Source organism: Micromesistius poutassou, assembly GCF_964030765.1.
Source record: "Micromesistius poutassou genome assembly, chromosome: 11".
NCBI classification, from domain to species: Eukaryota; Metazoa; Chordata; class Actinopteri; order Gadiformes; family Gadidae; genus Micromesistius; species Micromesistius poutassou.
Window position 1 is genome coordinate 2,216,692 of NC_140281.1, and position 12,942 is coordinate 2,229,633.

Here is a 12,942-nt window from a genome sequence, read left to right on the forward strand (position 1 = left end):
CAGACGGACGGACGGAGACGGGCCACACATAGAAAAAAACACAAAGACACACATAGAGAAACCCAAACACACACACACACACACACACACCACACACACACACACATACACATAAATCCAAATAAATGTCTCTTAATGGTCTGCAGACCACTCCGTTTCACTGGGAGGTGAGCGTGATGCATTTGGGTTCTGTGTCTGTCTCTCGTCTCTCCCTCTCTCTCTCTCTCTCTCTGTCTTCATAATCTCGCTCGCTCCTCTCACTCATCCATCCTGTGTGTTTTCTCCATTTATCTTCTACCATCCTGTTCCGTTCTTCCTACTTTCTTTCTCTCCCCATTTGTTCGTTCCTCTAATTAATCTGTTAATTAATTTCTGTTATCTGTTCATTATCGGCCCTGTTCTCCTCTCGTCCAATTCCACTCTCTCTCTCTCTCTCTCTCTCTCTCTCTCTCTCTCTCTCTCTCTCTCTCTCTCTCTCTCTCTCTCTCTCTCTCTCTCTCTCTCTCTCTTTCTCGTGCTCTCTCTCTCTCTCTCTCTTGCTCTCTCCTCACTGCTGATTCTATTTTTCCCCATCTTCTCTTTGATCAATAGTCTCGCCCACGGTCTCTCTCTCTCTCTCTCTCTCTCTCTCTCTCTCTCTCTCTCTCTCTCTCTCTCTCTCTCTCTCTCTCTCTCTCTCTCTCTCTCTCTCTCTCTCTCTCTCTCGCTCTCTTTCTCTCCCTCTCTCAAGCACACACACTCCATTGATTAACTTGTGTCTGAAATGCAAGGTGAGAATCCTTAGACCAGGCACACATGCACACACTTGCGCACACACACACACACACACACACACACACACACACACACACACACACACACACACACACACACACACACACACACACACACACACTCACACACACACACACTCACTCACACACACGCACACATCGATTTTCGTTGTTCCTCATTCAGCCCTGGTTGATCGACTAGTCGACTTGAATTTGATTATCTGGACAATCTAGCCGTGACACAATGAGAAGATAAGAACGACAACAAGAATGGCGACGCCCGTGAGCTCATGAACCGTCAGGACAGCCGGCAGGTTGCCAACACTGAGAACAAACACAGCGGCTCTTATCTGTTGTGATGCAGATGAAAGGGGCCCCCGCGCCCGTGACCTCACGCTCATGTATCACCAGCCACAGAGAAACGCTCACTTGCTCGCTCTCTCGCTTGTCCCTCTCTCTCTCTCTCTCCTCTCTCTCTCTCTCTCTCTCTCTCTCTCTCTCTCTCTCTCTCTCTCTCTCTCTCTCTCTCTCTCTCTCTCTTCTCTCTCTCTCTCTCTCTCTCTCTCGCTCTCGCTGTCTCTCGCTTTCTCTCTCTCTCTCGCTGTCTCTCGCTTTCTCTCTCTCTCTCGCGCGCGCGCTGTCTCTCTCTCGCTCTCGCTGTCTCTCTCTCTCTCTCTCTCTCGCTGTCTCTCTCTCTCTCTCGCTGTCTCTCTCTTTCGCTCTCTTTTTGCTCTCTCTTTCACTCTCTCTCTCTTGCTGTCTCTCGCTCTCGCGTGATTTCTATCTCCATCACACTCTCTCTCACTCTCTCTCTTAAGCTTTTTCTCTTGCTCTCTCTATCTCCATCTCTTTCTTTCTTGCACTCTCTCTCTCTTTATCTCTTCCCCTCTCTTTATCTCAGTCTCCATCTCTCTCTCTCTTTATCTCTTCCCCTCTTTCTCTTTTTACCTCCCTCTCTCTCTCTCTATCTCTCTCTATCTCTCTGTCCACTCTGGCCAGGAGGAAGGCAGCCTTATCTCTAAACCTAAAGAGGGCCGATGTTAGAAGTCGATTGGCGCTCCGGGCGTCTACTGTAGAGACTCACTGCGTCTTTGATAAAGGCGGAACACGAACCACCAGCACTGGCCCGTCTGGGCAGAAGAGCTGTGTTTCTACCCTGCCCTTGAAGACATTAGAGGAATGCGTTTTAAAGAGATATGGCCGACAAAGGCAGGATCCAGCGTTTTATCTCGACTTTAGATGATTGTTGTGTCTTTTGTAAAAAAAAAACGAAAATCACACACTGCTGTTAAGAGTTTTGTTAACGGACAGATTCTGATGCTACTATAAGAGTTATATTTCTATGTTTGTAACGCTTCATACACAGCTAACATCATAGCCATCGCCTTAAGCACATCCTGTAAACAGGATTTGATTTTGAGACACAAAATCAAATAATCAAATGGAATGACATCTGTAACTTGCCACTAATACAGTGTTGTCTGTAGTCATGGTTTCCCTCCACTAAAAGGCTTTGTTTAGTTTGTCTGGTCCCTCAGTTTGACTGTGAATTGAAACCAATTATTCTCAAGGATGCTTGTGCGCTGACAGCGGACATACACACACACACACACACACACACACACGGCTAAAGGCACACACACACACACACACACACACACACACACACACACACACGTGTTAATGTGTGTATATGTATGCGATGTATATGTATATGTATGAGAACATTGCGGTTCACACTTTTATGTGCGCATAGGCTACCACAATACACAGCACTGTGTATTTAATACACACACACACACACACACACACACACACACACACACACACACACACACACACACACACACACACACACACACACACACACACACACACACACATACATACACACTGCAGACCTCATTAGCCAACTGGATATAGGGGATGGGTGTGTGGTGCTGGTGATGGTTGCAGGAGAGGGGGGTTCTGTCTTGGACTATATTAATAAAGACGCACTAATAAACTACTGCCAGACTAACAAGATGACGCAACATCACAAATCACAGCCAATAGCTTTCCTGCGTTCATGTCCTCTCCTTTAAAAATACAACAAAGAGGAGAGTGGGCTCTGTACGGGGTTGAGGAAAGATATCAGTGCACAGGGATATGTGAAGATATACATGATTCACCCAGCCTCTATGTCTTGGTATTTATAGCTGGGCGCTATAGCTATAGCTTCATGTTATTTTTCTCAATTCATAACAACATTTCTCAGGACTTTCAAAATAAAAGTTAGGCTGACCATTTACTAGGGCCATTATGGTCTCATCTTATCTGATATCTGACATCCTGACATCCAACGGTAGGCCTATTCCCTAATGGGAAAAGGACTCCACTGTGAGGATTAAAAAACAATTGATCTGAAGTTGACGATTTGCAGAAAGCTATTCATTTCCAACTGTCCTTGTTCAGATTGATTTCCTACCGACTGGATTTAACTGTGAATGTACTACTTTAACTTACTAAGCCTTAAGATGCCAGAAATTTAAGACACACTTTCAGCAGCCACATTTGTCAGTGGCCGTTGTTATTTACACTACCTCCATTTACAAATCAGCAGTTGGTGAATACTGCCAAGTTCAGCCAGAGTTTAGCCCGTCCAGTGCTACGGATATTGCACCATGTGAAAGGCCTTTCCCCCCCCAGGGGAATAGAGTAATGTTAACATAGCATTTTTTTTTACTGACAGTTGCTATAGTAATATATATAGCTTGCTGATTTCTGGGTCCGACCGGCTATCGCCGTCGCCTGTGGTCAAAGAGTCGAGTGTTCGACCTCAGAGGTATGAGCAAGTAGGACACGATCTTGCCATGGTTGGGACGAGCACATGACTATGTTGAGGAAACCATGTCGACCCTGGAACCGGCTATGTGTGGATCATTATAACAAAAATCTGATATTTTCTCTATTTTTGTTTTTTTTGGCCCTAACTTCTTGCTGTTAGTTCCAACTGCTAAATCTTGACAAGTACCCCATATGTGCTTTGAAACATTTTCCAAGCCTTTTATTGTTATCCAGCACATTTCCTCACTCAATATAATTCCTGATCGTAGAAGTGATACTATTTCATGCACACACACACACACACACACACACACACACAGACACGCACGCACACGCACACGCGCACACGCACACGCACGCGCACGCGCACACGCACACTCACACTCACACACACACATAAAGAAAACAAACAGCAGTTTGGGGGGTTTTGTGCCAGTTGGAGTGTTGCCCCTGACAACAAGCCTTTTTTGTTTTTTTTGTTGTTGTTGTTGCTTTACCCAAAATGCAATGCAGTTGGCAACCAAAAGACAGTAGACTGATGCTGTTCCAGCTAACACAAAGGTCACTCACGTAAAAAGGAAAACAACAAACACGTAATGATAGTATAACGATTTTGATCTATAAATGATTTCACCAAACAATTTGTCAGGAAAAAGCAGATACGACATTTTGTACCAGGAAAGAAAACATGGGTCAGTGCTCACCGCTTTGACAAAATATTGATTCAGTAACCTGAGGACGACATTTAAAAGGTTGTGCAAACAACACACACGCACACACGCACACACGCACACACGCATACACACAGATTTAATTACCACAAGACTAATGTCTCCTCATAATATTTACACAGCAATCAGTATTTCTGAAGCCCTGCCAGTTTCCTGAGGTGGATCCTTATTAACCCGGCAGAAGCTGTCTCTGTTCTTAGAAGGCACCTAGGTGTGCCAACGTCTCCCAACGACAGTAAGTGACTTAGCCATATCCTCCACCCCGTCATTAGGGAACAGCATGGGGTACAGCATGAGGCGTGCCACAGTACCTTAAAAATATATTAAAAAATAAAAATATTGCAAGGTGATGATCATTATTTTTAGTTGGCTTGCAGCTTCGCTGTTCAAGATGAACAAGCCTGGACAGATGATCATTATTATAATAATTATAATTGAAAATGATGATGTATTATTTACGATAATTTATTCTTTTTGATGTTCAGTACAATTCCATTGATTGAGTTTTCTTGAGTCTTAAATCCTTCCAGTAGTTCTCCGTCATCAAAGAGATTGTTGTAGAATAACCCGAGAGAAAACCCCCAGAGAAAACCATTACAGCCCAAATACCTCCATGCAATGTTATGCCGGGCGTGTCCTGGGATGAGCTTTACGCTGTAGGTGGGCAGTGGAGAGAGAGAGAGAGAGAGAGAGAGAGAGAGAGAGAGACTCCACCAACACCTCATGATCCCGGTCAGGTCAGCAACATGTCCTTTAGACAACACCGCGCATGACGCCACGCCATTTTAAACAAACTCTGTAAAAAGCAGTCGTCGTGTGTGTGAGCTGTTTGCAATAAATAACATGGTCGAAAAAATAACTGCGAACGTATCACAAGGTGGTGTGTTGTATGGAAGAAAATTTACCTTACATTATTATGCTAACATATACTTTTCATCTGGCCTATATGCTATATAAATATAACAATGGTGAAGAAAAGCTTAAGAAGACAAGTCACCACTCCTCTCTAACTGTGGCCTGGAGGGGTGCCATAAGGTCCTTTGATTAACTTATCTGTGTTTACCCACTGACATAGAGGTCAAGGATCAGGGAGACCTGAGGCTAGTCTAGGGGCAAGGACAAGCCGGACACCCCATTCTAGTGTCGTAAAACTCTTGCTGAAAAAATTCCTGGGAGGCAAGGATGCGGGCCAGGAGGGAAACTAGAAAAACAACAGATTGTGAAACTAGTTAAACATGGTGTGTGCAGGAGATATCGTAAATAACAACATCCTTGATGGACAGAAAGGGAGATATAAGGAGGGGCCCGTGACCAGCTCTCCAGTTCTTTGTCAAACCAACTCGGCTTTGCTCTTACTTGTTCGCGAGGAAAAATAAAGTCTTTTGCCATTCTTGCTCCGGTCTCCTCGAACTCTCTTATTTAAGTTATAGTGTTAAACGCGGTTTATCTACCACAGTTGGTGTGCAGAACGTTGCATCGGTTGGTTGTTTACCACAAACAACAATAAAGGACCTTGCAGGTAGAAGAGTGCATGTGTGTGTGTAGGTCCGTGTATTTGTGTCTGTGTGTGTGTGTGTGTGTGTGTCCATGTATTCGGTGTGTGTGTGTGTGTGTGTGTGTGTGTGTGTGTGTGTGTGTGGTTGCAGGTGTTCGCGCTGTAGCTTGCTTATATGCCTTTTCCATGCACCCTATATCAGCGGCAGCGTATGCGTCTGTATGAGCTTGCCGCTGGTAGGCCAGGCCTTCTGTCCGTCACGCTCACAGAAGGAGCCCGGCACCGAGGGGAAATCAATAGTGCTTTTGTCAGCGGGGCTAAATGTGCTCCCTCAGGTCCTCTGACAGGTTTCAGTGCTGCACGGCCCGCGGCCCGAAAACACAGCCTCCGTCTTCCCAACACACACACACGCACACGCACGCACACGCAAACGCACACACACACACACACACACACGCACACACACACACACACACACAGCATCCCACAGCAAATGATTCCCCATTGTGACAGACTGTGAGACTGCTTATGAAATATTCAGTCACGTTGGTGTTAGTTAAAAAAACAAACTCTGCCTATAGTGAATAAACAAGGATAGAGAATGCAGCCTTAGGGGTCTGAGTGTGTGTGTGTGTGTGTGTGTGTGTGTGTGGGTGTGTGTGTGTGTGTGTGTGTGTGTGTTAACTCAACTGGATCTTTTCTTCCATGCAAAGAGCAGGGAGTTATCTGTCTCTGCCGATAGCCATCCAGCTATGTGTACTGAATATATACAATTCTCCTTACCCTATGAAATGCGATGTTTTGTTGATGGAACTCAAAGTAAGTAGGTATAATAATTTCAGCTTTGAATTCTAATTGTGTTCTGCTAGTACTGTGCGAGAGGAGGAATATATTTCTTCTGTGATTAAGGAGTAGAATTTAAGTAGTCTTTTGTTGTTGTTTTGCTGTCGGTTTCTTTGAGAGAATTGAGAGTTGCGTGGAAGATTGATTTTACTCACATAACAACAGTGTGGTCATATGGAAAAAATGGAGACCAGAGAAGAAGAAGCCAAGCCAAGCCCCCCCACCCCCGGTTCTCGGTTCGATACCCAATGTCCGTAGCCTACCTGTAAACTGCCTGAAGGGAGATGACCGGTTACCTGATGTTGCTGTCGTTCTCTTTGGCTAAAAGTCATTGGGCACTGGGTTCCTTGACGCTCCCCGGTAGACTGAAGTCATTGGGTATCAAACCCAGAAACTTTGGGCTGGGAGTCAAGAGGCCGTAGCAGCCCAAGGTTATGAATGTAATATGTGGTGCAACGCCAGCCCTGTTATTAGGTTATTGAGGCTCTGGTTCAGTTTATATCATTAGGTAATGAGGAGCTTGTTGGACATGTGACAGAGCTTCAGTTACTCTAGGCTTTTCATTATAATCGTTTGTTCGTAAAAAAGAACATTCAAACATGCCTTTGGAATGAGATGACGTCTGCGCTCATGTTTGTTGGTGCAATAGTATGTGTGTGTGTGTGTGTGTGTGCGTGCGTGTGCGTACATTTGTTTGTGTCTGTGTATGTGTGTGTATGTGCGTGCGTGTGCGTGTGTGTGTGTGTGTGTGCATTTTATTTTTATATGTGTTTGTGTGTGTACATTTGTATGTGTGTGGTTTGGTGTGTGTGTGTGTGTGTGTGTGTGTGTGTATGTGTGGGGGTGTGTGTGATGTGACGTGAATTGAAATGAAACGGCAGACATGGCAGGAATGAAACTTCAGTTCCGGTCGCACAATTCTTAAAGACACATTTGGGAGGTGGGACATGAGTGTATACACGCAGCGCTGCGGTCAATCCCATCGTAGGAGCAAACAGAGAATACAGAAAGTTGAATAAACTGCTGGCAGGTTTGCATACGCGCTTTGCATACTCAGACGCTGCTTCTGCCGGAAGGAAATGAAAGCCATAAAAAGGGTCCACTCTGAGCTATTGATGGGCCGTTGAAACGATGCAGTGTGTTTGTGTGTGTTTTCCCCCCTCCCATTCTACTAAGTATCACTTTATTACCACCATTAAACGTTTATTGGGGTGATTAAAAGTCTGGGGGACACAGCCTCCACTGCCGGGGGCTGGTTGGACGCTATTTTCTACCAAACAAACCTTTAACTAAACTATATAAATACACAGTGAACAAAGAGTCGATCGCTCTCAACACCCGTACCAATAACAACGCGCACAATAGTACAGTGGTGTCTGCACATTTTGTCGTCGGTGGATACCAGATGTGCCACGCACACCCATTGTCTCGGTGAGAAACGCGTTCTCCGGACCGCATTAACAACACGCCGGTGTGCCGCGTCTCCACGACGATAAATAAACAGAGCAGCAGCCCCGGCCAGAGAGCCTGGATGTTTAGTATTCATTAAGTCAATGGCTGCACAGCTCCCTCACTGCTTCACTGCTCATTACAGAACCTGTCCACAGCCAAAGCACTTAGCAAATACTGTGAAAAGAGTGTGTGTCTGTGTGTGTGTGTGTGTGTGTGTGTGTGTGTGCGTGTGTGTGTGTGTGTGTGTGCGTGTGTGAGTGTGGTTGTGCGTGTGTGTGAGTTTGGATGCGTGAGTGTGTGTATGTGTGTGTGTGTGTGTGTGTGTGTGTGTGTGTGTAGGCATGTTCGTGTGAGTGTAAGAGTACGTGTGAGGGTATGCGTGTGTGCGAAAGTGTGAGAGTACGTGTGTGTGTGTGTGTGTGTGTGTGTGTGTGTGTGCGTGTGTAAGTGTGTGTGTATGGGAATGTTCATGTGAGTGCGTGTGTGCGTGTGTGTGTGTGGGTGTGTGTGTGTGTGTGTGTGTGTGTGTGTGTGTGTGTGTGTGTGTGTGTGTGTGTGTGATAGACTGGGGGGATGGATGTGTATTTTGTGTCTTTTAAGTAAACATCCAGCATTCATTCTGGATTTATTCTTAATCCATGAACCATCAATTCAGTAACAATTCAGTAGAGTCACTCTGTATCTATCACTTTGTATTAAATATTTGTTCTGGAGCTATAACGTCTACGTTTCTTTTTTTTTTCCGAAAGTGAAATTGAACGCTTGTAAGCTGCTGTAGAGGAGCCACAGGTATTTGGCATCACCATGATATTCCACAGGTATACTGCAGACATCAGGGATCGAACTCAGAACCGCAGCGACTGGGAGTCGTACGCCCCGGCTAGAGATAGAGAATCTATCTATTCTATAGCCGTGTTTATTTTCCCTTATGTGTTCAGTGACTCCGCAGTATTCCTTCAGTCAGCATTTAGTCAGTATATATATTCAACACTGTCTTCAATATTCATTCTGAGTCTCCATACACGTCTTCTGCATGCATTTGCAATATATTGAATCTGCTGTAGGCAGTGTGTGTGTAGCAGTGTGTGCGTGTGTGTGAATACAGAGTGAGTTGAGCCGGTGGGCCCGCTGGGTTTCAGGACCCTTCAGAGGCGCCGTGGGAGCTGCTTACAGTTCCAGCGACCGGCCCAGCTGTTTGACCTCCCTTCTACCCACACTCCCCTCTGTGTGCGTCTGCGCTTGTGTGCGCTTGTGTGTGTGCTTGTGTGTGTGTGTGTGTGTGTGTGTGTGTGTGTGTGTGTGTGTGTGTGTGTGTGTGTGTGTGTGTGTGTGCGTGCTTGCGAGTGTGTGTGTGTGTGTGTGTGTGTGTGTGTGTGTGTGTGTGTGTGTGCGTGCGTGCTTGCGCGTGTGTGTGCGTGTGTGTGTGTGTGTGTGTGCGTGCTACTCCCCACGTGCACTCACTTCAGGATGAATACGTGCACAAACAATCCACACTGCCCACGTGCTCCATTAAGAAAATCAAGCCATTCTTCTGCGGCTGGAGTGAAATGGAGTTCCTCTGCCCCCTCTCCCCCCCCCACCCCCCCCCACCCCCACTCCACCCCACCCCCCCGCCCCAGCCCCCACCCCCGCCCCCCACCCCCTCCACAACACAATGAGAACATTTGTCAATGAGTTGATTTGTGATTAAGGATTGTGGGAACTCTGTGTGTTGCTCTTATACCTCCTCGTCTGAGTAGTGAGCTGTTGTACATTGTCTACAGTGTGTGTGTGTGTGTGTGTGTGTGTGTGTGTGTGTGTGACTGTGTGTGTGTGTGTGTGTGTGTGTGTGTCTGTGCGTGTGTGCATGTGTTGTATGAGAGGTTGTCCCTGAGACCTTATGCATGCATGCCATTGTGTTGTATGAATGGATGTCCATACTGCCTACACAGATACATTGTACATTATATATCCGCCTAATGTATGTATGCGTGCGTATTGGGCTTGGCATGTGTGTGTGTGTGTGTCTGTGTGTGTGTGTGTGTGTGTGTGTGTGTGTGTGTGTGTGTGTGTGTGTGTATGTGTGTGTGTGTGTGTGTGTGTGTGTGTGTGTGTCTGTGTGCGTGCTTGTGTGTACAGAGCTTGGTGAGGTCTATGTGAGTACATTCTGTTCATGCCAGTGCAGTCTCTGCTCTGCTATTGGTCACGCCGGTGCAGACTCTGCTCTGCTATTGGTCACGCCGGTGCAGACTCTGCGCTGCTATTGGTCATGCAGGCGGTTCCCACTCAACACAACGCAAACCACAGCCATACCTTCCTAAGTCCAAGAAGAAATACACTGGAGATCTGAGCTGAACAGGCCCCACGGATCCCTGTGTGTGTGTGTGTGTGTGTGTGTGTGTGTGTGTGTGTGTTTGTTGTGCGTGTGTGCATGCTTGTGTGTCTGTATATATGTATGCGTGTGTGTATGGGTTTAGGAGTGGATTTTTCAGGAATGATGGTGAACGGTTGAACGGTTCCTTGAACCTAGATTTCCAAAATAGACTATTTGTGTTTCCCTTTCACTGTTAAGTAAACTAAGAGTAATATACACTCAAACTGTTTTTAATGTATTTCATTTTAGAATGTAAACTATCTGCAGACCCCCACTGAAACTACTTTGGACCCTCACGTCAATATCCAATCTGTAAAGTAAGATATTTATTCAAAGGGAGATCCTCTATCCACCAGCTACCTGGACATATCCATGCCAAAACAAATAACTTCCGAAAAAAGAAAGATACAAGATCAATTAGAGAGGATAAAGTGGGTGGTAAACCCTTCTGCTTCTGATTAATTCAGAGACACTCCCATAACGCCCCGTTCACTTCCACACTCATCATTCAGGCAACAGGCTCTTGGAAGTTCATGGAAAGGAGAAAACCTTTAAGTTTCTTCCAAACATGTTTGGAGCTAAAGCCTGCGGGGTTTACTTCAGTCACCAGACTTCTCGTGTTGAGACGGCTCTCAATGCTGCGGGCTCTGAAAGCGGCCTGACCTGAATCTCACCAAGAGGTAGGGGGCCCTCTCCCAGCGCTGCCCAGGCAGGGCTCCATCCCTCTGGGGCAACACCGGGCCCCCCCCCCGGGGGCTGAATACACACAGGAATGGCATCAAGTGCTCTCGCTGTCTCCCCCCTTTTTTTTTTTTCCTCCGCCCTTAATCTGCTCTCGTTGGAGATTTTGTGTCAGGGATCTTGTGATTATGGTCTGTTTGAATTGGGGGCCCCTGGATTTAGCCAAAAACCCACCTTGGACGTGGGACAATAATGTTGGCTTCATTGAAGTCGACTTTGTTTTTCGCCGTGTTTTGCCGTGTGTTCTTTTTACGTGTGGTTGATCTGGCAGACGAGTGTCAATGTGGTCAGCACGCGGGTCGGCGTGGCCGCGCGCCCGCCCTGGACCGGACGACGGCGGCGGCGCAGACAGGCCGCGTGATTGAAGCCATGTCGACTGTTTGGAGACGGGCGTTCACCACCGCTGCTCCGTTGCCGTCACAGAGACGGATCGGATGTCAAGGTTGAGGAGAACTGGCAGAGCAAAGTACTGCATCTAGTCCAGCGCTGCAGTCCACTGTCTGCACATGGAGTACAGATCCTCAAGGAGCGTCTCAAGAGCCAAAGCCTGTAGCTCCCGCCATCCTTTGCTGTTATGTATGACTTTACCACAAGTGCAAGGATTTATTTTGAAGTTATTCACGTCTAGTTGAAAATATTCTTGATGTTGGTTCGGATGGAATCTTGGCTTGGGATGGACAGTAAATGATTACCTGATGGCAGCTAAATGGCGTGATGCGTGATGCGCGTGTGTGTGTCTGTCTGTCTGTCTGTCTGTCTGTCTGTCTGTCTGTCTGTCTGTCTGCCTGCCTGTCTGTGTGTGTGTGTGTGTGTGTTTGTGTCTGTGTAAAGTCATGTAATGTGATACAAGGATGAGGAAATCGAGGGAATTAGAGGGCAGCTGTGCATGGCTGTGAGACCCCCTCCCACACACACATACACACACACACTCCCACACACTCTCACACACTCTCGCACACACACACACACACACACACACACACACACACACACACACACACACACACACACACACACACACACACACACACACACACACACACACACGCTCTGTGAATCTGCTGAGAATCTCTCTGCTAGATGCTGGCTGGTCATTATGCAGACTGTGCGTGCTGGCACCAGCTTCCTGCAGCTTTCACGACGCAGGCTGCTTTCCACCAATCACAGCTCCTTCTCTCTGCCTCTGCGACCAGAGGGCCAAAGCATCTCGATGGACAAACTGCTTCTTTCTAACTGGGACTTTTGCTGCTAGCTAAGGGCTTTTTTTTAACTGTCCTGGTCTCCCAGGAGCAGTTAGCACAGGACACAGACTGGAGTTGACAGTGGAGGCTGGTTCGGCTTTACAGATGAGGGCCTACAACCCTGTGTGTGTGTGTGTGTGTGTGTGTGTGTGTGTGTGTGTGTGTGGGTGTGTGGGTGTGTGTGAGAGAGAGCGAGGGAGAGAGAGGGAGAGGAGAGAGAGAGAGAGAGAGAGAGAGAGAGAGAGAGAGAGAGAAAGAGAGAAAGTTAGAGGGTGAGAGGGGAAAGTGTGTGCATGTGCGTGTGTGGGTGTGTGTGTGTGTGTTTGAGAGCGAGAAGAGGGAGAGAGAGAGCGTTAGAGAGGGAAAAGGAGAGCGAGAGAGAGAGAGCAGTGTTTGTTTGTAAGTGTGTTTGTGCGTGCCTGCGTACATGTGTGCGTGCGTGTGTGTGTGTGAGCGTGCCGGTGTGTGTATGTGTGCGTGCCTGCGT

At 46.9% G+C, this 12,942-nt stretch overlaps 1 pseudogene across 1 annotated transcript in view; it reads left to right on the forward strand.

Moving 5' to 3' along the window:
- Window positions 1-8,924: 8,924 nt before the first annotated feature.
- Window positions 8,925-12,942, forward strand: part of LOC311355887 (ras-responsive element-binding protein 1-like) — an 18,083-nt pseudogene continuing 14,065 nt past the window's right edge. The window contains exon 1 of the transcript XR_014684170.1: window positions 8,925-8,989. The product of XR_014684170.1 is annotated as a ras-responsive element-binding protein 1-like (transcript). The remainder of the gene's footprint in view (window positions 8,990-12,942) is intronic.